Source organism: Capra hircus, chromosome 13 (assembly GCF_001704415.2).
Source record: "Capra hircus breed San Clemente chromosome 13, ASM170441v1, whole genome shotgun sequence".
Lineage (NCBI taxonomy): Eukaryota > Metazoa > Chordata > Mammalia > Artiodactyla > Bovidae > Capra > Capra hircus.
In genome coordinates this window covers 9,639,049-9,666,215 of record NC_030820.1, presented here as the reverse complement: position 1 = coordinate 9,666,215, position 27,167 = coordinate 9,639,049, and the positions used below count along the sequence as shown (strand labels likewise).

Genomic DNA, 27,167 nt, shown 5'->3' with positions numbered 1-27,167 from the left:
TCATATTCTAAATTCTCTTTAATTTGTGAAATAATCACATACATACATGCACAATTTCTCAAATTAGAAAGTAGGTAACATGAAAGCAGGGAAGCTTGGTTTAATCAGAACAACCCAGAATTTGAATTTGGGGAAATTTGTGTGTGAGTTTATGTGGCTTTAACTTTGAAGAGAGTAAAAACAGAAAATCTATTTTGCCTTAGGCATGCCTGAAAGCTGAAAGATTCATTCTCCTGGCAGTGAGGGTTTTTTGTTTAAACACAAATGAAAGTCTCATTTGTTTCCCTAGAAGACATCCTTGGATGCTGCCATTCTGGACTACCAAGAATCCGGTCTTTAGTTAATTTCTGTTGTAATTTTTCCCTATTCACACAAAAGACTTGTCCTCCATTCACTGTGGCTGAAGCTATATAACACACTTATATGTAGTTGTAAGGACACTGTTTTTCTTTTGCTTTTCATGATCTGATATCTGTACATACTGCAAATTGATCACTATAATAAGTCTAGTTAACATCCATTTTTCTTTTTGTGAGAAAATTTACAGATAGTCAAAAGGACAATAATCTCTTGCTTCTTAGATATCTATTATGTTTTCACAACTTGAAGAGCCAGGGCATTTGAAAATACAAATAAAGTATTGAAAAGCCCATAATTTCAAAGCTTTTATTATTTCTGTGCTTAAAAATAGAATATTAAATTGAGTTTCATTACATGAGTACCTATTGAGTCCAGAGTATGTTCAGAGTATGTTCAATCTAATCTTCCTGTTAGTGTAGAGTCAAGGCTAGGAAAGATCCAGTATATAATCTCTTCAAAGGCAGATACCTTCAACTTGCACTTTTGGTAATGACTTACTGAAGCTGAAAATCAAGAAGTAAGGTCACTAATCTCAGCCTGGGTAGATGGAAGGTAGGAAGGTCATTACTTAACAGTGAAGAAAGTCACTTTATATTTGAAAACTGAAGTGCAGGTTCATTTAAGTGCAGATACCAAACAAGCTTTGCATCTAATGCTGAGGAAGAAAATTGAGAATCAGAAGTGTGGGAATTTGGGAGATGTCTTCAATTTCTGGCTTGGGAAGATCCCCCGGAGAAGGGAAGGGCAACCCACTCCAATATTCTTGCCTGACGGAGGAGCCTGGTGGGCTACAGTCTATGGGGTTGCAGAGTCAGATATAAGTGAGTGCCTAACACTTTCACTTTTCAATACAGAATAATGTCATATCATTGATAGCATGAGAGTAGATGAGAAAAGTCAGGAATAGGATAACATAAGAAAAATGACTTCTGGACAGCTAATTCCTACAAGGACAACATTAAAGTGACTGTGTCCATGAGTTTTTTTCACTAGTACCTAAGGATGAGGTTGGGAAAGTGAAAACAAAACTTCCAACTGGACTTAACATCATATTTTTCCTCACTGTCAATTCTAGAAAATAGACAATGTTTCAACTGCTCATCAACATATTCCTTAAAGACACAATTACAGAAGAAACCACTGATGGATATTTTTCTAAGCCTGAGAGCAGGGAATCTTTGCTAAGTATCCCCCAAAACAAGAAATAAGAAAAAAAAAAATGGAATGTTTGACTTTATATAAACACAGACTTTGAGGTGGGAAAAATTACCATAAGAGACATTTTGAAAAAGAAGTATAAATTAAAAAATATTTCTACCTTTTATCATAGACAATGGGTCTATATCTTTGATGAATAAAGTGCTTCTAAAAAATAGAGGTAAATATTAACAATTGGATAGAATACGGAGCAAGAGATCTAACAGGAAGTTAATTAAAAGTAAGAATGGCCTGCAGTTATGTGAAAATGTGATTCACTTTGATACTAATGAAAAAAAATGCAAGTTAAGATTACACTAAGAAAAAGATTTCTGCCTAAAGTAACTATCATAATGTAGGGTAATACTCCCATCAAGAATAGATAGAGACATTGAACAGATTTGAGAAATTATTTTTAGGCACTAGAGAGCCATTAAAGGAGCTTGAGGAGGTGAAAAATGGTGAACTTGACATTCCACATGTACAAAGAAGTTTAACAGAGCTTCCAGATGTTTTTAAATGAAGTTTGGGGGAGGGGAGAGGGGCAAAACTTGGAGGCCAGGGCCCACCAAAGAAGAGGTGCTCTGATACGTACCTCAAGTTTTCTTTGGGATCCCCCTGAAGGGTCATACTCTGGGGGCAATGAACTTGAAATAGACCAGTTGTTAAAGAAATCTGAAGACCAACTTTTAATCACCTTAATCTCTGACAAGACTTCAGTGCTCTGCTCAATCCTAGCAGCCTTTAAGAAGCAAACATAATCCTCTCTGGAAGAAGATAAAGTCATCCAGAGGCTCAAGTCTTCACTACAATTTTTCACACATAGTGTCTGGCATTCAATAAAAAATACCAGTCATTCCAGAAGAACAAGTATGGATCACTGAAAACCAAGACAATAAAACAATATATAGAGACATATTAGAGATATTACTCACAGACACAACTTTAAAATATGGTTAATGTGTTTAAGAATTGAGTGACAAGAGGGTGAATTCTCATGGTAAAGAAGTTTATCAGATAACTGGACTAAACACTGTATTAAAAAAAGATGTAAATTCTGGAACTGAAAAATATATAATAATTGAAGTTTAGAATTCAGTAGGTAGATGTGGCAGTAATAAGACACAGCTGAAGAAAGAATTCATAAATTGAAAGCTAATTTAGAAGAAAATATAAAGAATATTAAAGATGAAAGAATATAAAGATGAGAAATACAGAAAAGAATTATTATGATCCCCAAACAAAATTAATGCAAAGCAAACCTCATTCAAGTCAATCATTATAAAACTGCAGAAAATCATGGTTAAACAAAAACTATAAAATTATTTAGTGAGTAAAGAAGGATTCACTTCAAAATAGCAACAATAGGAATTACAGAAGACATCTCAGTAAAAATCATGGAATCCAGAGACAATGTAATGATATCTTTAAAGTGCTTGAAGAAAATAATATTAATGTAAAATTTCATACCTAACAGTATCTTCTTTTAGACTTCAATTTGAAAATATTTTCAGGGTTAAAATAGTAGACTTACACTGAAGGATTTCGCTATACTAAAAAGAAAAATTCTAGGTAGGTTATAGAACTACATTTGAAAGGTACCATGGAAAAAGACCTTCACATCATCAAGCAAAAATTTCTTCAGTTCAGTTCAGTTCAGTCCCTCAGTTGTGTCCGAGTCTTTGCGACCCCATGAATCGCAGCACGCCAGGCCTCCCTGTTCATCACCATCTCCCGGAGTTCACTCAGACTCATGTCCATTGAGTCCATGATGCCATCCAGCCATCTCATCTCATCCTCGGTCATCCCTTTCTCCTACTGCCCCCAATCCCTCCCAGCATCAGAGTCTTTTCCAATGAGTAAACTCTTTGCATGAGGTTCCCAAAGTACTGGAGTTTCAGCTTCAGCATCATTCCTTCCAAAGAAATCCCAGGGTTGATCTCCTTCAGAATGGACTGGTTGGATCTCCTTGCAGAGTTCCAGAAAAACATCTATTTCTGCTTTATTGACTATGCCAAAGCCTTTGACCATGTGGATCATAATAAACTGTGGACAATTCTGAAAGAGATGGGAATACCAGACCACCTAACCTGCCTCTTGAGAAATCTGTATGCAGGTCAGGAAGCAACAGTTAGAACTGGACATGGAACAACAGACTGGTTCCAAATAGGAAAAGGTGTACGTCAAGGCTGTATATTGTCACCCTGCTTATTTAACTTCTATACAGAGTACATCATGAGAAACGCCGGACTGGAAGAAACACAAGCTGGAATCAAGATTGCCAGGAGAAATATCAATAACCTCAGATATGCAGATGACACCACCCTTATGGCAGAAAGTGAAGAGGAAATAAAAAGCCTCTTGATGAAAGTGAAAGAGGAGAGTGAAAAAGTTGGCTTAAAGCTCAACATTCAGAAAATGAAGATCATGGCATCCAGTCCCATCACTTCATGGGAAATAGATGGGGAAACAGTAGAAACAGTGTCAGACTTTATTTTGGGGGGCTCCAAAATCACTGCAGATGATGACTGCAGCCATGAAATTAAAAGTCGCTTACTCCTTGGAAGAAAAGTTATGACCAACCTAGATAGCATATTCAAAAGCAGAGACATTACTTTGCCAACTAAGGTCCATCTAGTCAAGGCTATGGTGTTTTCTGTGGTCATGTATGGATGTGAGAGTTGGACTATGAAGTAGGCTGAGTGCTGAAGAATTGATGCTTTTGAGCTGTGGTGTTGGAGAAGTCTCTTGAGAGTCCCTTGGAGAATCTGGAAAACATTTAAATTAGCAGCTTTATTTTATCAAAACACAGCACTAAGACTGTAAAATAAACCAAAGTAGAAGAAATTTGCCATATATATTATATATATATATATATATATATATATATATATACACACACACATATAACACAAGGGTCCTTGTACATATGTGTGTGTGTGCATAAGTATATATAACTCACAATGGACTCATATATAAAACAATATAAAGGACAAGGAACCCGATAGAAAATGAGCGAGACACAGACAGACATGTCATAAAAGAGGTATCTTACCTGGTCACTTACTTTCTAGAATGACTTTTACCAAACATGGCAGTATTTAAAATCCTCAGCCTTTTCACTATAAACATAACTACAAAATGTTCTAACTCCTTGGACACCATCAGAACTTCTCAAAACACAACATAATTGTTATATTTTATAAGATATGATTACTATCGAAGGGACATTGATTGACCTAACACTATTTAAACATTATTTATTTGACTTTCTCCTTGGGGTCACTGTGATGGCATCTAGAAGTACCCGTGGATGATTCTTCCAGGGAATCTCTTTCAGTGTCATGACTATTAATGGTAATAACCTTGATGATATTACTATAGAGAAATCTCTCTGACATCACAGAGAACTTTCTAGCTAACAGGATGCTAGTCAATTGAATAATGCTCAATGAAAATAAAGGAGTATACAAAACAATTCTAAGAGCTGGGTGAGAAAGGAAAAAAGTTGAAGAAAGGAAAACCCAAAACGCCAATCAGAGAGTAAATATTTAAGTCGCTGGCCTTAAGTTTTGTCTTTTCAAACTCATTGTTTTAAAATGTAGTATATTTGTCTGAGAATTCTCAGGTTATGCCACCATATTGGCAAAGATTAGCATGAAATGTAGTGGCATGTTTCAGATCCGTGACAGAGAGAGAAGAAAAATCATAGTTGTAGCTCTCTATATTGCCATGTTGTTGAGCAGAGGTCTCTTAGCTCTGCTTTTGAAGATTCAAATGGTATGACTGGTAGACATTATTCGTGTATTTATTATGAGTGTGCATGACCCACGTGCCTGTGGTATGAATATATGGCTATGCATGTGTGCAGTGACATGCTTATGTGAATGTGCTAGTGCACGTGTGTATGCACGTGTATGTGTGTGGTGTCATTTGGCGAGAGGGAAAGAAGAATAACAGACACTTATTACTCTCATGTATGTGGAACTGTTATTATCCTAAGGGCTTCTCTCCTGCTGGGCAATGCATCTGAGCGCCCCACAGAAATTCCATTTCACACAGACAACAGAATCTGATCAAAACAAAAACTGTCTCTACAGCCTATTTATTTCAGTTTGCCTGTCCCTCCCCTCATTTTGATTGCTGCTGCTTGGAACACAAACAAGAGGTACAGTTCAAGGCTCCTAGCAGGAGATAAAAGATGCTGAAATAGAAAGAGTCTGGGACAGTCAGTACCAGTTCATTTTCAATTACCAACCTCAATTGTCCTCTTCAAAGCCTTGATTATGATAACCTTTTGTAGGTCACTTGCATTACATAAAAAATAATAAATGAAGCAAGTTTTACCACAAAGAAAAGATGCTGAAATGCATACAGAATGCAGTTAACCAAATTTTTAAATACATAAACATAGAGAGATATTAGAGGATTCTCCAAGTTTTTCTTTTGAGATTTATGTTGGCAATAAACTCCATGTAACAAAATGAAGTACAAATAATTATTGTTCAGAATGTGTAGTTCCCTAGGTATCATGACAGCTACAGAAAGCAGAGGTGTCTGGATTCAGTTCTATTGAATTAAACTGGTTTTGAATCAAAGCAAGCATTCTTGAACCATCTTGACTTTTGCCATTATCTATGTTCCAACTTACTCTTCATGTAATGGATTTCCAACTTTACTATTAATGTAATGAATTGGATAATGATTTAGAAAGGCTTACTTCCTATCTTCACCCCTATGGGAGCTGACTTCATTGTTCTTTGACACTGGGCTTGGTCATGGAATTTGCTTTAGCCAATGAGATATTAGCAAAAGTGAGTCAAACAGAGGTCTATGAAATGCGCTTGTTCTGCTGGGGTTTGCCCTCTTATGCTCCTGCCTTTTACCCCAAAAAGAACATGCTTCAGGGAAGAGCTGAGTGAATAAGACCTGAAACTCAGTTCACAGCCTGACATCCTTCCTGGCCCAGACTAGATGGGGTTGATCCTCATATCTGTGAACAAAAGAATGAATGATTGGTGTTCTAAGCCTCTGAGATTGAAGGCACTACTGTGGTGACAACTAATGTTTAATAAAGTGAAAAGTGAAAGTCGCTCAGTCGTGTTCAACTCTTTGTGACACCATGAACTATACAGTTCACGGAATTCTCCAGGCCAGAATACTGGAGTTGGTAGTCTTTTCCTTCTCCGGGGTATCTTCCCAACCCAGGTCTCCTGCACCGCTGGTGAATTCTTTAACAGCTGAGCCACCAGGGAAGCCTAAGAATACTGGAGTGGGTAGCCTATCCCTTCTCCAGTGGATCTTCCTGGCCCAGGAATCGAACCAGGGTCTCCTGCATTGCAGGTGGATTCTTTACCAACAGAGCTATCAGAGAAGCCCAGTGCTTAATAATATGTTTTTAATTGACTCTGCCTTAACATTGCTTCTTACTTTTGTCCCATAGCAATTACAGCTATAAAACTGTGCGCTTAATTTGTGCCTAATTTTTTCACACATAATAATGTGTTAGCTTTGGTATCACCTAAAATCATCTACAGAACTGACAGGGATAAAGTAGGATGGTTAAATAGTTTAAAACTCCCACTAGAGGGAATTTGAAAGGAGTTTGGGAAATTCTTGTAAACTAATGAAGCCAGTAACCTAGCAACAATCTACACTACCTTGAAGGAAGGGCCAGCTGCATTCAAGCACCAGGCACACTCAGCCACAAGTCCTGAGTTAAACACACACGAGGACTTCCCTGGGAGTCCAGTGGTTAGCAGTCTGCCCGCCAGTGCAGAAGACACAGGTTTGACCCCTGGTCTGGGAAGATTCCACATACCATGGGGCAACCAAGCCTGTGTACCTCAACTGCTGATGCCGTTGTGCCTTAAAGCCCATGCTCTGCAACAAGAGAAGCCGCTGCAATGAGGAGCTGGTGCACCACGACTAGAGAGGAGCCCGCTCCTGGCAGCTAGAGGACACCTGCACTCAGGGAAGATCAATGAAGATTCAGCACAGGCATCAAATAGATAAATGCAAGACAAGTGTGTGCTCTGAATCTCGTTAATGGTCCTTGAAGAGTTGCATTTCTGCATGTAGCCAAGACAGGAATATAGGTGAAAGGCGGAAGAAATTAGGTGAAAGGGGACATTACACTGAAACCTGAGATGAATTATCAAACTAGTATCTGTCACCAGCCTTTTGCTAATATATGTATGATTTTAATAGCCCCATGACACTCCCAGCTAGGCCATATGGGTCAAAGGAGGAACTAATGATGTAAACCTTGACATCTATCCAAAAATGAGGAAGAAGGCGGTCTTCTCCCCGCCTCTCCACTTTTTCTCTGATTATAAAAATTTAGCCCTCTTTGTTTTCAGGGCTGTGCTGCATTGCTTGCCTGCTTTTATCTCTCACAAGCATCCTATGCTAATAAACTCTCTTGTTTGCCTATCACTTTGCCTCATGCTGAATTCTTTCTGTGACAAGACTAAAGAACCTGAGCTTTGGGAAGTTCTGACACCAGGGGAACAGTTTCAATGAAAAGACAACGGGTTTGAGTCCCCTCCTAGTTGGGGATCCTGGGTTCAAGTCCCACTCTGAATTTTGGCTGGGTTGGAGCTCCATCTCAGAAAGACTGCAGTTTTAGAACTACAAGTGGTGTTTGTATGAAATTTTGAAAAACACAGAGTTAATCTATACAGATTAGAAGTCCATTTACAGGCTCAAGTCTATTGCCTAAAATGGAATAAAACTGGTCAGAGTTAAGGCATTTGTCACATATATTTAACTTCCAAGCTCAAATGGAAGGAAGCAATTATTCCATGTGCGTGAACATCAATTTATGTTCTTTTCAAGCAACAGATTGTTAGCGGAGATGATCTCCATTAGACCTTAGAGTGCCAAGTTCACTTTCTAGGTATAGAATCCAACTGCAACTAAGCAGAAGGAGATCAGAGACCAACTTATGCAGGAAGAACAGAGTGTCAGTGAAAAGACGGAACTTAAGGAGAAGCTGAGTCTGTGATATGCTGTGTGGTCATTATGCTTTCCCACAAACTGCTCTTTATAATCAAGGCACCGACATTATTTAAAATGATCATAAAAGTCAGTGATGTGACTCCTCTTAGTGACGTGGTTCCAAGAGCCATAAAATAAATATATTTAGCCCAAGAATAAAAGTTCCAGTCCTTAGTAACGGCATGGGCTTATCTATTTACATCGCTGCTTGAGGAGCATCCAGGTTTCACTTCCAGGTGTTTTGTGATAATATGATAAGGGTACAAAGGGTAAACACCACTCCTAGGAAAATTCATCCAAAGTAAAGGGAAGGAAAATAAACCATGCAGCATTTATTAATAACAAAGATTACTACCCACTCTTCCTACAACAAATGACACACAGCGAGCCATGATTCCAGCCTCCACAAATTCCTTCTCTCTGTTGGATATGCCTTTGTTTTGCTTTTTGTAACTTCCTGTTTGTCACTCATGACAGATTCTGAACCTCAGGACTGTCTATTTCTGGCCACCTTTCGGAGAAGTGCGACATTAGTGGCAGCGGATGGATGACATATAACATGCAAACCCTACTGGGACTTCTTAGGGAATGAAGGGGGCTCCTCCTTCAAGGGGGTTTCACCTGGGACTCTCCAGTACCACCTCCTCTGCTTCCTGCTTACCCCGAAGATCTTGACTTATTTTCTCTTTCATGCTCTATTTGGTGAAATTCCTCTTTTAAAAAATTTCTCATACAAGTAATTCACTTCAGATCAATTTAGTTGCTCAGTCGTGTCCGACTCTTTGCGGCCCCATGAATCGCAGCACACCAGGCCTCCCTGTCCATCACCAACTCCCGGAGTTCACTCAGACTCCTGTCCATTGAGTCAGTGAGGCCATCAGCCATCTCATCCTCTGTCGTCCCCTTCTCCTCCTGCCCCCAATCCCTCCCAGCATCAGAGTCTTCTCCAATGAGTCAACTCTTCGCATGAAATGGCCAAAGTACTGGCGTTTCAGCTTTACCATTATTCCTTCCAAAGAAATCCCAGGGCTGATCTCCCTCAGAATTGACTGGTTGGATCTCCTTGCAGTCCAAGGGACTCTCAAGAGTCTTCTCCAGCACCACAGTTCAAATGCATCAATTCTTTGGCGCTCAGTCTTCTTCACAGTCTAACTCTCACATCCATACATGACCACAGGAAAAACCATAGCCTTGACTAGATGGACATTTGTTGGCAAATTAATGTCTTTGCTTTTGAATATGCTATCAGGTAGGTCATAACTTTTCTTCCAAGGAGTAAACGTCTTTTAATTTCCTGGCTGAAGTCACCATCTGCAGCGATTTTGGAGCCCCCCCAAAATAAATTCTGACACTGTTTCCACTGTTTCCCCATCTATTTCCCATGAAGTGATGGGACCAGATGCCATGATCTTTGTTTTCTGAATGTTGAGCTTGAAGCCAACTTTTTCACTCTCCTCTTTCACTTTCATCAAGAGGCTTTTTATTTCCTCTTCACTTTCTGCCATAAGGGTGGTGTCATCTGCATATCTGAAGTTATTGATATCTCTCCCAGCAATCTTGATTCCAGCTTGTGTTTCTTCCAGTCCAGCATTTCTCATGATGTACTCTGCATAGAAGTTAAATAAGCAGGGTGACAATATACAGCCTTGACGTACTCCTTTTCCTATTTGCAACCAGTCTGTTGTTCCATGTCCAGTTCTAACTGTTGCTTCCTGACCTGCATATAGGTTTCTCAAGAGGCAGGTCAGGTGGTCTGGTATTCCCATCTCTTGAAGAATTGTCCACAGTTTATTATGATCCACACAGTCAAAGGCTTTGGCATAGTCAATAAAGCAGAAATCGATGTTTTTCTGGAAGTCTCTCGCTTTTTTGATGATCCTATGGATATTGGCAATTTGATCTCTGGTTTCTCTGCCTTTTCTAAAACCAGCTTGAACACCTGGAAGTTCACGGTTCATGTATTGCTGCAGCCTGGCTTGGAGAATTTTGAGCATTACTTTACTAGCATGTGAGATGAGTGCAATTGTGTGGTAGTTTGAGCATTCTTTGGCATTGACTTTCTTTGGGATTGGAATGAAAACTGACCTTTTCCAGTCCTGTGGCCACTGCTGAGTTTTCCAAATTTGCTGGCATATTGAGTGCAGCATCACAGCATCATCTTCCAGGATTTGAAATAGCTCAACTGGAATTTCATCATCTCCACTAGCTTTCTTTGTAGTGATGCTTTCTAAGGCCCACTTGACTTCACATTCCAGGATGTCTGGCTCTAGGTGAGTGATCACACCATCGTGATTATTTTGGTCTTGAAGATCTTTTTTGTACAGTTCTTCTGTGTATTCTTGCCACCTCTTCTTAATATCTTCTGCTTCTGTTAGGTCCATACTATTTCTCTCCTTTATTGAGCCCATCTTTGCATGAAATGTTCCCTTGGTATCTCTAATTTTCTTGAAGAGATCTCTAGTCTTTCCCTTTCTATTGTTTTCCTCTATTTCTTTGCATTGATCACTGAGGAAGGCTTTCTTATCTCTCCCTGCTATTCTTTGGAACTCTGTATTCAAATGGGTATATCTTTCCTTTTCTTCTTTATTTTTTGCTTCTATTCTTTTCACAGGTATTTGTAAGGCCTCCCCAGACAGCCATTTTGCTTTTTTGCATTTCTTTTCCATGGGGATGGTCTTGATCCCTGTCTCCTGTACCATGTCACGAACCTCAGTTCATAGTTCATCAGGCACTCTATCAGATCTAGGCCCTTAAATCTATTTCTCACTTCCACTGTATAATCATAAGGGATTTGACTTAGGTCATACCTGAATGGTCTAGTGGTTTTCCCTACTTTCTTCAATTTAAGTCTAATTTGGCAATAAGGAGCTCATGATCTGAGCCACAGTCCGCTCCTGGTCTTGTTTTTGTTGACTGTATAGAGCTTCTCCATCTTTGGCTGCAAAGAATATAATCAATCTGATTTCAGTGTTGACCATCTGGTAATGTCCATGTGTAGTGTCTTCTCTTGTGTTGTTGGAAAAGGGTGTTTGCTATGACCAGTACATTTTCTTGGCAAAGTCTATTAGTCTTTGCCCTGCTTCGTTCTGTATTCCAAGGCCAAATTTGCCTTTTACTCCAGGTGTTTCTTGACTTCCTACTTTTGCATTCCAGTCCCCTATATGAAAAGGACATTTTTTGGGGGGGTGTTAGTTCTAAAAGTTCTTATAGGTCTTCATAGAACCATTCAACTTCAGCTTCTTCAGCATTACTGGTTGGGGCATAGACTTGGATTACTGTGAGATTGAATGGTTTGCCTTGGAAATGAACAGAAATTATTCTGTCATTTTTGAGACTGCATCCAACTACTGCATTTCAGACTCTTTTGTTGACCATGATGGCTACTCCATTTCTTCTAAGGGATTCCTGTCCTCACTAGTAGATATAATGGTCATCTGAGTTAAACTCACCCATTCCAGCCCATTTTAGTTCGCTGACTCCTAGAATGTCAACGTTCACTCTTGCCATCTTTTGTTTGACCACTTCCAATTTGCCTTGATTCATGGACCTGACATTCCAGGTTCCTATGCAATATTGTTCTTTACAGCAAAGGACCTTGCTTCTATCACCAGTCACATCCACAGCTGGGTATTGTTTTTGCTTTGGCTCCATCCTTTCATTATTTCTGGAGTTATTTCTCCACTGATCTCCAGTAGCGTGTTGGACACCTACTGACCTGCAGAGTTCCTCTTTCAGTGTCCTAATATTTTGCCTTTTCATCCTGTTCATGGAGTTCTCAAGACAAGAATACTGAAGTGGCTTGCCATTCCCTTCTATTTGTTATTGGCCTGCCATTCCTTTAGCAGTTTCCTCCCAGCAAGAGATACTAATATAGAGAATCACAGTGAGTTTCCTGTCTCTTGGGGGAAATGAGGAGTAAGGGTGGTCATGGCTAGCTTCATGCACTTGTGGAAATTTCCCTGGGCTGCTTCTCTCCCAGTTGGGCAAGTAAATGGTAGCTGGCGGTGGTGGTGAAGTAGTGTCTGACTCTTGCGACCCTATGGACTGCAGCCCACTATGCTCCTCTGTGCATGGGATTTCCCAGGCAGGAATACTGGAGTGGGTTGTCATTTCCTCCTCCAGGGGATCTTCCCAACCCAAGGATTGAACCTGAGTCTCTTGTGTTTCCTGCATTGGCAGGTGCATTCTTTACCACTAGCCCCACCTGGGAAGCCCCTAATCACTCAGTCGTGTCCGACTCTTTGTGACCTCATGGACTGTAGCCCACCAGGCTCCTCTGTCCATGGGGTTCTCCAGGCAAGAATACTGGAGTGGGTTGCCATTTCCTTCTCCAAATGGTAGCTAGGAACACCCTATTCAGGATTATTTCAGTCTACTAGAGTGAGGGGGAAGGTTGGAGGTAACCAGGCTCATGCCTTCTTTTTGCTGTGGCTACCAGCCCATTCTTTGGGTTCATTTGTTTTTGTTTGTATTGTTCATTTGCTTGTTATACTTACCTGTGTTCATATCATTATGTCTGGGTGACTGAGATTTAAAGCCTGACTTCATATCACCATCTTAAACCCAAGAGCAGGTACATAGACTCTTTTGATTTGTGGGACAGTGTATTCACTCTGGGTGTCTCACATACATAGCCTTTGTCAATAGCAGGTTTGGGGAATATTTATTAAAGAATAGCTCTGATCAGACAATGTTATGGACTGAATATTTGTGATGCCCACCCAGATTCATATGTTGAAGCCCCAACTGGTAATGTGACTGTATTTGGAAATCAGGCCTTTATGGAGGTAATTTAGGTTAAATGAAGTCATAATACTGAGGCCCTAGTGCCGAAGAATTGATGCTTTTGATCTGTGGTGTTGGAGAAGACTCTTGAGAGTCCCTTGGACAGGAAGGAGATCCAACCAGTCCATTCTAAAGGAGATCAACCCGGGATTTATTTGGAAGGAATGATGCTAAAGCTGAAACTCCAGTACTCTGGCCACCTCATGCAAAGAGTTGACTCATTGGAGAAGACTTTGATGCTGGGAGGGATTGGGGGCAGGAGGAGAAGGGGATGACCAAGGATGAGATGGCTGGATGGCATCACTGAGTCAATGGATGCTACTCTGAGTGAACTCCGGGAGTTGGTGATGGACAGGGAGGCCTGGTGTGCTGCGATTCATGGGGTCGCAAAGAGTCGGACACAACTGAGCGACTGAACTGAGCTGAACTGAACTGAAGAAGAGGGACATTTCTCTCCCTTTGCTGAATGAGGACACAGTGAGAAGGGGGACCACCTGCAGGCCAGGAAGAGAGCTCCTGCCAAAACCCGAATCAGCCCAGCGCCTGGATTCGAACTTCCCAGTCTCCAGAACCGTGAGAGAGTAAACGTCTGTTGTTTAAGACTCCCAGTCTGTGTTTGTTTGTTTTTTTAATGACAGTAAGATATACTCAATTTACAACTAGTTCACATTTCTTTGGAACAAAGGTACAATTGTAAACCATCTACACCGCATTTAACCTATTTTCTCATAAAGTTGCTACTTGACCACTCTACCAGTGGTGATCACTTGTAGACACATGCCTTTGGCTCCCTCTCCAAAGCCAAATAAAGAACGACTATTCTCAACAGTGAAAACCTGAAAGCATTTTCTCTAAGATTAGGAACAAGACAATGATGCCCACTCTTGCCACTTTTACTCAATGTAGTTTTGGAAGTCCTAGCCACAACAATCAGAGAAGAAAATGAAATAAAAGGAATCCAAATTGGAGAAGAAGTAAAACTGTCACCGTTTGCAGATGACCTGATATTATACACTGAAAATCCTAAAGATGTTACCAGAAAACTATTAGATTTCTTCAATCAATGTGGTAGAGTTGTAGGATACAAAATTAATACACAGAAATCTCTTACATTCCTATATACTAACATTGAAAAATCAGAGAAATTAAGGAAACAATTCAGTTTACTATCACATCAAAAAGACTAATGTACCTAGGAATAAACTTACCTGAGGAGGTAAAAAACCTATACTCAGAAAACTATAAGATACAGATGAAAAAGATCAAAGATGACATGAACAGGGGAAGAGATATACCATGTTCTTGGACTGGAAGGATCAATATTATCAAAATGACTATACTACCCAATTTAATCTACAGATTCAATGCAATCCCTATCCAATTACCAATGGATTTCACAGAATTAGAACAAAAAATTTTACAACTTGCATGAAAACTCAGAAAACCCCTAATAGCCAAAGGAATTAATGGAGCTGGAGGAATCAGGCTTCCCTGACTTCAGGCTATATTACAAAGCTATAGTAATAAAAACATTATGGTCCTGGCGCAAAAACAGAAATACATATCAATGGAACAAGATAGAAAGTCCAGAATTAAACCCAGGCACCAATAGGTACCTCATGTATGACACAGGAGGCAAGAATATACAATGGAAAAAAAAGATAATATCTTCAATAAGTAGTGCTTGGAAAACTGAACAACTACATGTAAAAGAATGACATTAGAACATTCTCTAACACCATACACAAAAATAAATTCAAAATGAGTTAAAGACCTAAATGCCAGACCAGAAACTATAAAACTCTTAGGGGAAAACATAAGCAGAACACTGACATAAATCACAGCAAGACCCTCTATGACCCAACTCCTAGAGTAATGGAAACAGAAAGAAACAAATGGGACTTAACTACACTTAAAAGCTTGTGCAAGCAAAGGAAACTATAAACAAGGTGAAAAGACAACCCGCAGAAGGGACGAAAATAATAGTAAATGAAACAAGTGACAAAGGACTGGTTTCCAAAATATACAAGCAGCTCATGCAACTCAATACAAGAAAAATAAACAACCCAATCAAAATGTGGGCAGAAGATCTAAACAGATATTTCTCCAAAGAAGACATACAGATAGCTAAATAAACGCATGAAAAGATGCTCAACATCATTCATTGTTAGAGAAATGCATATAAAAACTACATGTACCCCAACGTTCAGTGCAGCACTAGTTACAATGGCTGGGACGTGGAAGCAAGCTAGATGTCCATAGGCAGATGAATAGATAAGGAAGTTGTGGTACATGTACACAATGGAATATTACTCAGCTATAAAAAGGAATGCATTTGAATCAGTTCTAATGAGGTGGATGAACTGAGAGCTTATATAGAGTGAAGTAAGTCAGAGGATGAGATGGCTGGATGGCATCACTGACTCGATGGACGTGAGTCTGAGTGAACTCTGGGAGCTGGTGATGGACAGGGAGGCCTGGCGTGTTGCCATTCATGGGGTTGCAAAGAGTCGGACACAACTGAACGACTGAACTGACTGAAGTCAGAAAGAGAAAGACAAATACTGTATATTAATGCATATATACAGAATCTAGAAAGATGATACTGATGATCCTACATACAGGGCAGCAAAGGAGACACAAACAGACTTTTGGACTCAATAGGAGAAGAGGGTGGGATGATTTGAGAGAATAGCATTGGAACATATACATTACCATATGTAAAATAGATAACCAGTGTGAGTTTGATGCATGAAGCAGGGCACCCAAAGCTGGTGCTCTGAACAACCTAGACGGATAGGATGTAGAGGGAGGTGGGAGGGGTTTCAGGACGGATGGGACACATGCATATCTACCTATATCTATGGCCGATTCATATTGATGCATGGAAAAAACCATCACAATATTGTAATTATCCTCCAATTAACATAAACAAATTTAAAAATAAGATAGATTTAAAGGACAAGAAAACAACAACAACAACAACAATGAGGTATCACCTCACACCAATCAGAACAGTCATCATCAAAAAATCTACAAACAATAAATGCTGGAGAGGGTGTGGAGGAAAGGGAACCCTCTTGCACTGTTAGTGGGATTGTAAATTGATATAGCCGCTATGGAAGACAGTATGGGGATTCCTTGAGAAACTAGGAATAAAACTATCATATGACCCAACAATCCCACTACTGGACATATACCCTAAGAAAATGATAATTGAAAAAGACACATGCACCTCAATGTTCACTGTAGCACTATTTACAATAGCTAGGACATGGAAAAAACCTAGATGTCCATCAACAGATGAACGGATAAAGAAACTGTGGAACATACATGCAAGGGAACACTTCAGTTCAGTCGCTCAATCATGTCAGACTCTTTACGACCCCATGGACTGCAGCACGCCAGGCCTCCCTGTTCATCTCCAACTCCCGGAGTTTACTCAGACTCATGTCCATTGAGTTGGTGATGCCATCCAACCATCTCATCCTCTGTCGTCCCCTTCTCTTCCCACCTTCAATCTTTCCCAACATCAGGGTCTTTCAAATGAATCAGTCCTTTGCATCAGGTGGATAAAGTATTGGTGTTTCAGCTTCAGCATCAGTCCTTTCAGTGAATATTCAGGAGTGAATTCCTTTAGGATGGACTGGTTGATCTTGCTATCCAAGGGACTCTAAGAGTCTTCTCCAACACCACAGTTCAAAAGCATCAGTTCTTCGGTGCTCAGCTTTCTTTATAGTCCAATTCTCACATCCATACATGACTACTGGAAAAACCATAGCTTTGGCTAGACGGACATTTGTTGGCAAAGTAATGTCTCTGCTTTTTAATATGCTATCTAGGTTGGTCATAACTTTTCTTCCAAGGAGCAAGGATCTTTTAATTTCATGGCTGCAGTCACCATCTGCAGTGATTTTGGAGTCCCCCAAAATAAAGTCTGTCACAGTTTCCACTGTTTCCCCATCTAATTGCCATGAAGTAATTGGACCTGATACCATGATCTTAGTTTTCTGAATGTTGAGTTTTAAGCCAGCTTTTTCACTCTCCTCTTTCCCTTTCATCAAGAGGCTATTTAGTTCTTCACTTTCTGCCATAAGGGTGGTGTCATCTGTATATCTGGGGTTACTGATATTTCTCCCAGTAATCTTGATTCCAGCTTGTGCTTCATCCAGTCGAACATTTCTCATGATGTTCTCTGCATATAAGTTAAATAAGCAGGGTGACAATATACAGCCTTGACATACTCTTTTTCCTATTTGGAACCAGTCTGTTATTCCATGTCCAGTTCTAACTGTTGCTTCCTGACCTGCATATAGGTTTCTCAAGAGGCAGGTCAGGTGGTCTGGTATTCCCATCTCTTTCAGAATTTTCCACAGTTTATTGTGATACATGCAGTCAAAGGCTTTGGCATAGTCAATAAAGCAAAAGTAGATGTTTTTCTGCAACTCTCTTGCTTATTCAATGATCCAATGGATGTTGGCAACTTGTTCTCTGGTTCCTCTGCCTTTTCTAAATCCAGCTTGACCATCTGGAAGTTCATGGTTCACGTACTGTTGCAGCCTGACTTGGAGAATTTTGAGAATTACTTTGCTAGCATGTGAGATGAGTGCAATTGTGCGGTAGTTTGAGCAGTCTTTGGCATTGCCTTTCTTTGGGATTGGAATGAAAACTGACCTTTTCCTGTGGCCACTGCTGAGTTTTCCAAATTTGCTGGCATATTGAGCGCAGCACTTTCACAGCATCATCTCTCAGGATTTGAAATAGCTCAACTGGAATTCCATCACCTTCGCTAGCTGTGTTCGTAGTGATGCTTCCTAAGGCCCACTTGACTTCATATTCCAGGATGTCTGGCTCTAGGTGAGTGACGACACCATTGTGGTTATCTGGGTCCTGAAGTTTTTTTTACATAGTTCCTCTGTGTATTCTTGCCACATCTTCTGTTTCTGTTAGGTCCATACCATTTCTAACCTTTATTGTGCCCATCTTTGTATGAAAAGTTCCCTTCGTATCTCTAATTTTCTTGAAGAAATCTATAGTCTTTCCCTTTCTATTGTTTTCCTCTATTTCTTTGCATTGATCGCTGAGGAAGGCTTTCTTACTTCTCCTTCCTATTCGTTGGACTCTGCATTCAGATGCTTATATCTTTCCTTTTCTCCTTTGCCTTTCCCTTCTCTTCTTTTCACAGCTGTTTGTAAGCCCTCCTCAGACAACCATTTTGCCTTTCTGCATTTCTTTTTCTTGGTGATGCTCTTGATATCTGCCTCCTGTACAGTGTTACAAACCTCCATCCATAGTTCTTCAGGCACTCTGTCTATCCGATTTAATCCCTTAAATCTATTTGTCATGTTCACTGTATAATCATAAGGGATTTGATTTAGGTCACACCTGAAAGCTCTAGTGGTTTTCCCTACTTTCTTCAATTTAAGTCTGAATTTGGCAATAAGGAGTTCATGATCTGAGCCACAGTCAGCTCCTGGTCTTGTTTTTGCTGACTGTATAGAGCTTCTCCATCTTTGGCTGCAGAAAATATAATCAATCTGATTTCAAAATTGACCACTTGATGATGTCCATGTGTAGAGTCTTCTCTTGTGTTGTTGGAAGAGGGTGTTTGCTATGACCAGTCTGTTCTCTTGGCAAAACTCTGTTAGCCTTTGCCCTGCTTCATTCTGTATTCCAAGGCCAAATGTGCCCATAACTCCAAACATTTCTTGACTTCCTACTTTTGTATTCCAGTCCCCTAAAATGAAAAGGACATCTTTTTTGGTTGCTAGTTCTAGAAGTTCTTGTAGATCTTCATAGACCCGTTCAACTTCAGCTTCTTCAGCATTACTGGTTGGGGCATAGACTTGGATTACTGTGATATTGAATGGTTTGCCTTGGAAATGAACAGAGATCATTCTGTCGTTTTTGAGATTGCATCCAAGTACTGCATTTCAGACTCTCTGTTGACTCTGAGGGCTACTTCATTTCTTCTAAGGGATTGCTGCCCACAGTAGTAGATATAATGATCATTTGTGTTAAATTCACCCATTCTAGTCCATCTTGGCTTGCTGATTCCTAAAATGTTGATGTTCACTCTTGCCATCTTCTGTTTGACCACTTCCATTTTGCCTTGATTCATGGACCTAACATTCCAGGTTCCTATGCAATATTGCTCTTTACCGCATCAGACTTTACTTCCATCACCAGTCAAATACATCCACAAAACTGTGTGTTGTTTTTGCTTTGGCTCTGTCTCTTCATTCTTTTTGGAGTTATTTCTCCACTGATCTACAGTAGCATATTGGGCACCTATTGACCTGGGGAGTTCATCTTTCAGTGTCCTATCTTTTTGCCTTTTCATATTGTTCATGGGGTTCTCAAGGCAAGAATACTGAAATGGTTTGCCATTCCCTTATCCAGTGGACCAGTGGTCATCATTATCTTCATTACCTCCACCAGAGTTTGACCTCAGGTCAAATAACAAGGAGGGAACACAGTCCCGCCCTTCAACAGAAAATTGGACTAAAGATTTACTGAGCATGGCCCCGCCCATCAGAACAAGACTCAGTTTCTCCCTCTGTCAGTCTCTCCCAGAAGGGAGCTTCCATAAACCTCTCATCCTTCTCCGTCAGAGGGCAGACAGACTGAAAACCACAGTGGAACACTACTCGGCCATAAAAAGGAACACATTTGAATCAGTTCTAATGAGGGCGATGAACCTAGAACCTGTTATACAGAGTGAAGTAAGTCAGAAACAAGTATCATGCATTAATGCGTATATATGGAATCTGTGTGATGCAGAAAGATGGTACTGATGAGCCTATTTGCAGGGCGGCATTAGAGATGCAGACATAGAGAACAGACTCGTAGACACGGTGGGGGAAGTGGAGGGAGGGACGAATGGAGAGAGCAGCATGGAAACATATACATTACCATATGGAAAACAGGTAGGCAGTGGGATTTGCTGTATTACGCAGGGAACTCAAACCAGGACTGTGTGACAGCTGAGAGAGGTAGGATGGGGAGGGAGGTGGGAGGTGGGAGGTGGGAGGTGAGAGGTGGGTTCAAGAGGAAGGAGACATATGCATACCCAAGGTTGATTCATACGGATGTATGGCAGAAACCAACAAAATATTGTAAAGCAATTGTCCTGCAATTAAAATTTTAAAAATCTACTAGAATAAATCCTGGAGAGGATGTAGAGAAAAGGGAACCCTCCTACACTATTGATGGGAATGTAAATTGGTTTAGCTACTGTAAAGAAGTGTGTGGAGCTTCCTTAGCAAACTAAAAACAGAGCTACCATATGATCCAGTAATCCCACTCCTGGGCATATATCCAGAGAAAACCATTGTTTGAAATGATACATGAACCCTAATGTTCATAGAAGCACTGTTCACAATAGTCAATATATGGAAGCAACCTAAATGTCCATCAACAGATGAATGGATAAAAAAGATATTGGATGTATATACAGTAGCATATTGCTCAGCCATAGAAAATAAAATAATGCCAATTGAAGCAACATGGGTGGACCTAGAGATTGTCATACTAAGTAAATAAGTCAGACAGAGAAAGACAAATATCATATGATATTGCTTATATGTGGAATCTAAAAAAAATGGTACAAATGAACCTATTTACAAAACAGAAATAGAGTCACAGATGCAGAAAACAAACTTATGGTTAACAAGTACAGGAGAAGGAATAAATTGGGAGATTGTGACTAACATATACACACTACTACATATAAAATAGATTACTGATAAGGACCTACTATACAGCACAAGGAACTCAATACTCTATAGTGACGTATAAGGGAACAGAATCTGAAAGAGTGGCTATATGTATGACTGATACAGCAGAAAGTAAATCAACTACGAAATCTAAATCTAAATCAACTATGAAAGTGAGGTGAAAGTGAAGGTCACTCAGTCGTGTCTGACTCTTTGCAACCCCACGGACTGTATAGTCCATGAAATTCTCCAGGCCAGAATACTGGAGCAGGTAGCCTTTCCCTTCTCCAGGGGATCTTCCCGACCCAGGAATCGAACCAGGGTCTCCTGCATTGCAGGTGGATTCTTTACCAACTGATCTATAAGGGAAAATCAACTATACTCCAATAAAAATTATTTTTTTAAAATGAATGACAGGATCACACTGGTGGAAAATCTGCATGTTTCTACAAGATACCCTTTCCATGGCAACACACCTCTTCATGTATTAATTGGGAATATTCTGCCCTAATCAAAATCAGAAGCTGTCTTCAGTAGGAAATGAAAGGTTGTGGTGGTACCTGGTTGTGGGCATGATATATGCATATCATGTATACCAGATATATATATATCCACACACCACACACACACATATATATATACACCTTCTTCTTTTATGTTTAGCCAGATGACGTGCCTCCTTACAGCAACTTTGAGAATGGTTTAGAAATTCATCACTAGTTATTGTCAGAATAACCACTCTAATGAAACCCAACATTTGGGAAAAGTGAAAGTGTCAGTTATTCAGTTGTGTCTGACTCTTTGAGACCACATGGACTGCAACCTTCGGGAAGAAGACCCTCAAAATATATCCACCAGCATATCAGTGTCTACCATGTGGTGAGATACAAAATGAATGAGGACTTCACAAGGTAGCTGAGACAGAGAGAGACTGAGAACGTTAATCACCCACATGCCAAGTGCTATGGTGTGAATAGGGAACTCTGGAGGCCCAGAGGATGGGGGTGAAGAAAAGATAACAAGGAAATGGCACTGAACTTGGAGCCGGTTAGAGGAGGCAGTGTCAAACGTTTTCCACCCATGCCCGGCATTTGGCTACGTAGAAAGATCTCCTGTGGGTAAACGATCTGGGGGACTCAGCTCCTTACATCTTCACCTGACCCGCCTCACTCCCCCTTCGCCTCCTCTTGTTTGTGATGCTGCCTCCCTGGAAATCAGAAAAGCTGCTCCAACTCTTTTATGTAAGATCACAACCATGAAGCTTCCCCAGGTGTTGCTGCATTTGGCTTAACTGAGCTGAATTCCAATCACGCTCCACATGTCTGGCTGTTCTTTCCCTTTTCCAGGCCCCAATTAAGCATCTAATTCTCATTCAGCCTTTCTGCCTCCCCGGTGTCCTTCAGGGCCTGGCGAGAATGAAAGCTACAAGGAGGCCCTTCTCAGCTCAGGGCCACCAGGGCTGGTCTCAGATCAGGGTCTTTCCAGCAGGAACAATACAAATAGGGTGTCTCTCGAACGCCACCCCCTACACCATCACACGCTCTTTGTGGCTCTTGTTTCTCGGCAGCGACTGGCTAAGTCTGCACACAGCAGGGCCCTAGTGAGCACAGAGATAGGTATTTTTTCCACAGGAGTCTCTTGATTCTTTTACTCTAATAGGGTTTTAACTATGTAAGGAACCACAGTGGGGCTGCTTTGAGCTTTTCAATGGTTCTTTATGTGGTATATTCCATAAGAAAGGAAACTGACTGATGGAAATAACCCATGCTGGATCCTTAAAAACTTCGTCAAGCACTTAAGGCTCCGGAAAGAAAGTGCCTCTGCTTGGGCTGAAATCCTGCATGATTATGTACACAGCTCTTTAGTCCAAGAATAATTTAATCCTATCATTCTTAATTATAGATTCCTTAAATATTTCCACCAGATTTAGCCCTCTTTATATATTTTCCTAAACAGCACAATTTATTCAGAACATTTGATAAAATCTAGCGTGTCATCTTTGTGATGACCAAAGTACTCAAAATCTATACCTAGGAAGAAAGCTGCATCCAATAAATAGCAGATTTACAGAAACAGCGAAAGACAATCAGGGGACCCTGGACTGGAAGTAAGTGCATTCAGTTCCGTTCAGCTAATTCCATTTCTAGCCTTAGACTCTCTATACCAATTCTCTCTGCTTCAGGGAAAAATGATAGATTTTTTTTCCCACTAGGAGAAGTTTTCAAACACACCTGGCAGTAGGCTGGAACCCATTTCACATTTCGCTTTTCTTCAAAAAGCACTATCACAGACGCCTGCATCTTAATCTATATTTTTAAATAGGTCCACTATTTAATTATTAACATTAAACTTGAAGAGTTCAAGTATATGCTAGCCTTATGTTCTGATTTTTGAAATAACGATTAAAACAAAGCTTTAAGGGTGCAATGTATTGAACACTACACAGTATATTAACCAACTAGACAACCTAAGGGGTGGTGCAACTATTTTGGAACACTAACTGAAGGGAAAACTTGCCATTCAGGGCTGAACAAAGGTCCTTGGTTGCCGACGGAATCTCCCCTTGACTTCAGGCTGGAGATAAACCAAGGGAGTCTGTCAGTGTACAAAACCCACTGAACACAGAACCAACAGCAACCGGATAGATTGGCCAGAGCCAGCGCAGACTGTGGGGCCCCAGGGCTGGCTGGAGGCTGGGGAATGTTGCAGCCGGAAGTCCAGGACCAGTAGACAGCAGCTATCTTTTGATAGCTTCTATCGAAATCATTTTTATGCCTTCTGAGATTTTATCACTTCTACAGCACACACACACACACACACACACCCATCCCCCTAAAAGACCGTCTAAGCACATTCACTAAACATGTAACTAAAACTGCAGTTAAACTCAACCAGATGCCTTTTATTCTATTTTTTTTTTATTTTTATTTTTTCCAGATGCCTTTTATCAAAGAGAATTTGAAGTTACCTGCCAGAAGCTGCTGTTAGTTTTCCAACCCCCTCTTCCTAGGGGTTTTAATCCACTTTTAGATCCTAGTTCTATTTTGTCTTTTGCTGTCTGAACCAGACTGTTTTCCACAAGAAATAAAGGAGATCCTTGACCATATTCCAGTTCAACAAAACCCTTTGCAACCAGAAAAGTGGCATGGCTGCCCCAGGCCATCTGGTGAGTGATGAGGTTGTTCTTCCGAGTTCATTCTTGGGCTACTGTCACTTCATCAGTATAGGAACAGTGGCGAGAGAGCCATGCAGAGTCAGGTGAAATGGGACTGGAACTTGGGTAAGGCCTAGAATCTTCTTTCAGAGGTCTGCTTGGTCAACTCTAATCCATTTGAAAGCAGTGGACTTGAAGAATGTCTTTCCTGTCCTTAAGATGGCTTGGGGGAGGGAGAGGAGCACAGACTTGGTCACAGTGAAGGGAGGGAGTCCTGTTGAATGGCAGGGACTTCCCTGTGGTCAGCGGCAGCAGGATCAGTAGGAATGGGACATGCAGAGGTCTTCCCGCTACAGAATCTGCAGAGCCTTCTTCAGAGACCACACTCCCCTGCCAGATATTCTGGAGTCCAGGCTTGGGGGTTTCATTTTCCCTTTGAAGATGGGTTCATGCCATGGCCTCTTTAATCTGGAAAACCAGGTTCATGTCACTCTGAACCTCCTACATGCAGTTAGAAGTGTATGATGGTTTGGTTTGGAATCCATGGTAAAGATTCTAAGCATGAGGCAGCCTAGAGGCTTCCTTGGGACCCCGGGGATCTGGGGGCCCAGCAGGAAAGTGGGTGGTCAGTCAACAGAGGTTAGCTTTGTAGTGATGTCATGCTCTGGGTCCCAGGGCTCTTCCTGGGTTTGTTCTGTAGCACCAGCTTCTTGGGGCTGACATCACTGGGGTGCTCAGTCCCCTTCCTGAGCCCCTGGGTGCTGAGCATCTTAACTGACCTGTTGCTTCATCACTTGATTGACTTCTGATGGCTACATTTTGCTTTTGTCTTGGTCGACATCTCATGGGGCACCCTGGTCTTTCCCATCGTTAGGAATCCCTTGCTTGTTCCAGAATTCTAACAACTGAGGGATCCCTAGCCCTCTGCCTCTTTTCTTAGACTGTCATAGATGCTCCTATAGGTTATCAGGCCACTTTCATTTTTCGTGTGGAACAGCGCCTCCAGTGAGAGAATGGGCTCTGACGACACTTAATAATGGGCCTTGCACCTGCTTTATCTCTTGACATTTAATCTCTTGTTCTAGGAGACAATTCAGGAAACTCTCCCATAAAGGGGAAAAAAAAAATAACAGCCAGAATTTTCCTTTCAGGCAAAGAAATCTTAATCCTTTTTTTGTTCATGTATTTTACCAAACTAGAGATCCTGTCACATCACCTCTTCAGCAAGATAACAATTCACCTTTGAGGAAGAGGCAATCCAATTTTGATTTATTGATCTCAGGACACAATACTCTTCTTTAAAAAAAAAGTGTAGACCAGTCCATAGGAGATTGTGAAATAAAAGCCTGAAGGCTTTTTGAAAGGGGAAATACCAAGTTTGATTTCTTTCTTTTTACAGTATTATATACACATTTTTACTTGTAAAAATAATTTTTTGAAAGCTCAAAATAACGCAGCTAGAAGCAGTAACATTTCCCCTGCCCCGTGGCTTCCTCTAGGCAAATGGTAAGAGTATTTCTAAAAGCTACCCTCAAATTTCAGCTTTCTCTTCTGTTGCGTTCAGTCCAGTTGCTATCTGGCTGGTTTCAACAGAATATTAATTATTCGTGTGGCTGTAAACCTTGGATGAAGAAAGAAGACATTCTTATTTACCAGTAAGTGTCCTCCACTATAAAGAGACATCTATTGAAGGTACGGTGGTGGTGGTGTGCATGTGTGTGTCAGGGGACAGAAAAAGGAGGGCTCCTGAAGGTTTTATTACATGGGAAAGAGATTGCATCTGTTTTGTGGCTAAATTGTTATTAGTGTGTTTCGCTGTTTCAAAGATACTTTTTTGTGTGTGCCACATTTTAACATCAGGGAAGTTGAGATGAATGAAATAATCAGTTACCACAATTACCGTTCAGCTGGATTGAAGCCAGGTTCATGCAGGCTTTGCATCTGCTTGCTCGTCACTGGACATCATTGCCAACCCAAGGCAACTTATATGCCCTACCTAAGGTTTCTATGGACCACTCAGGGATATGAATTAAAGGCACAAGTGTGTACAATTAGCATTGGCATGTGATCCAACTTCCTAAGAAAGACATTTTTTTAACCCTTTTCCATCGACGCCAAAGGTCAGAACTCCATGTCTTCTAGCTTTTTGGCGCAGCTGTCACTGGTGCCTGGGCCCCCACCCACAGGCTGCGTTGGAGTCCTGTGCAGCTGAGCAGACACCCTGTGTCCTCATGTCCCCTCCAGAGCCTATGTCTCTCTGCTTCTCCACTGGCAGTGTCAGGGTAGATTGTTCAGCCTGGGACAGGACAGCCCATGGAAGTCTGAGAATTACTTGATTATTAACTGCTCTTTGCTATTTCCAACCCCAAAGAAAGGCAACGACAAAGAATGTTCAAACTTCAAACTACCACAATTGCATTCATTCCACATGCTGGCAAGGTAATGCTCAAAATCCTCCAAGCTAGGCTCCAACAATATGTGAACTGAGAACTTCCAGATGTACAAGCTGGATTTAGAAAAGGCAGAGGAGCTAGAGATCAAATTGCCAACATCCACTGGATCATAGAAAAAGCAAGGGAATTCCAGAAAAACATCTACTTCTGCTTCATTGACTATGATAAAACCTTTGTGTGAATCATGACAACCAACCAACCGTAGAAAAATCTTAAAGAGATGGGAATAACAGACCATCTTACCTGTATCCTAAGAAACCTGTATGTCAGACAAGAAAAAATAGCTAGAACCAGACAGAACAATGGACTGGTTCAAAATTGGGAAAGAAGTATGTCAAGGCTGTATTTTGTCATTCTGCTTATTTAACTTACATGCAGAGTACATCATACAAAATGCTGGGCTGGATGAATCACAAGCTGAAGTCAAGATTGCCAGGAGAAATATCAACAACTTTGGGTATGCAGATGATACCACTCTAATGGCAGAAAGCGAAGAGG

General features: G+C 40.7%; 1 protein-coding gene across 1 annotated transcript in view; it reads right to left on the bottom strand.

Moving 5' to 3' along the window:
• Window positions 1–27,167, bottom strand: part of MACROD2 (MACRO domain containing 2) — a 2,334,919-nt gene that overhangs the window by 20,548 nt on the left and 2,287,204 nt on the right. The window lies entirely within an intron of this gene.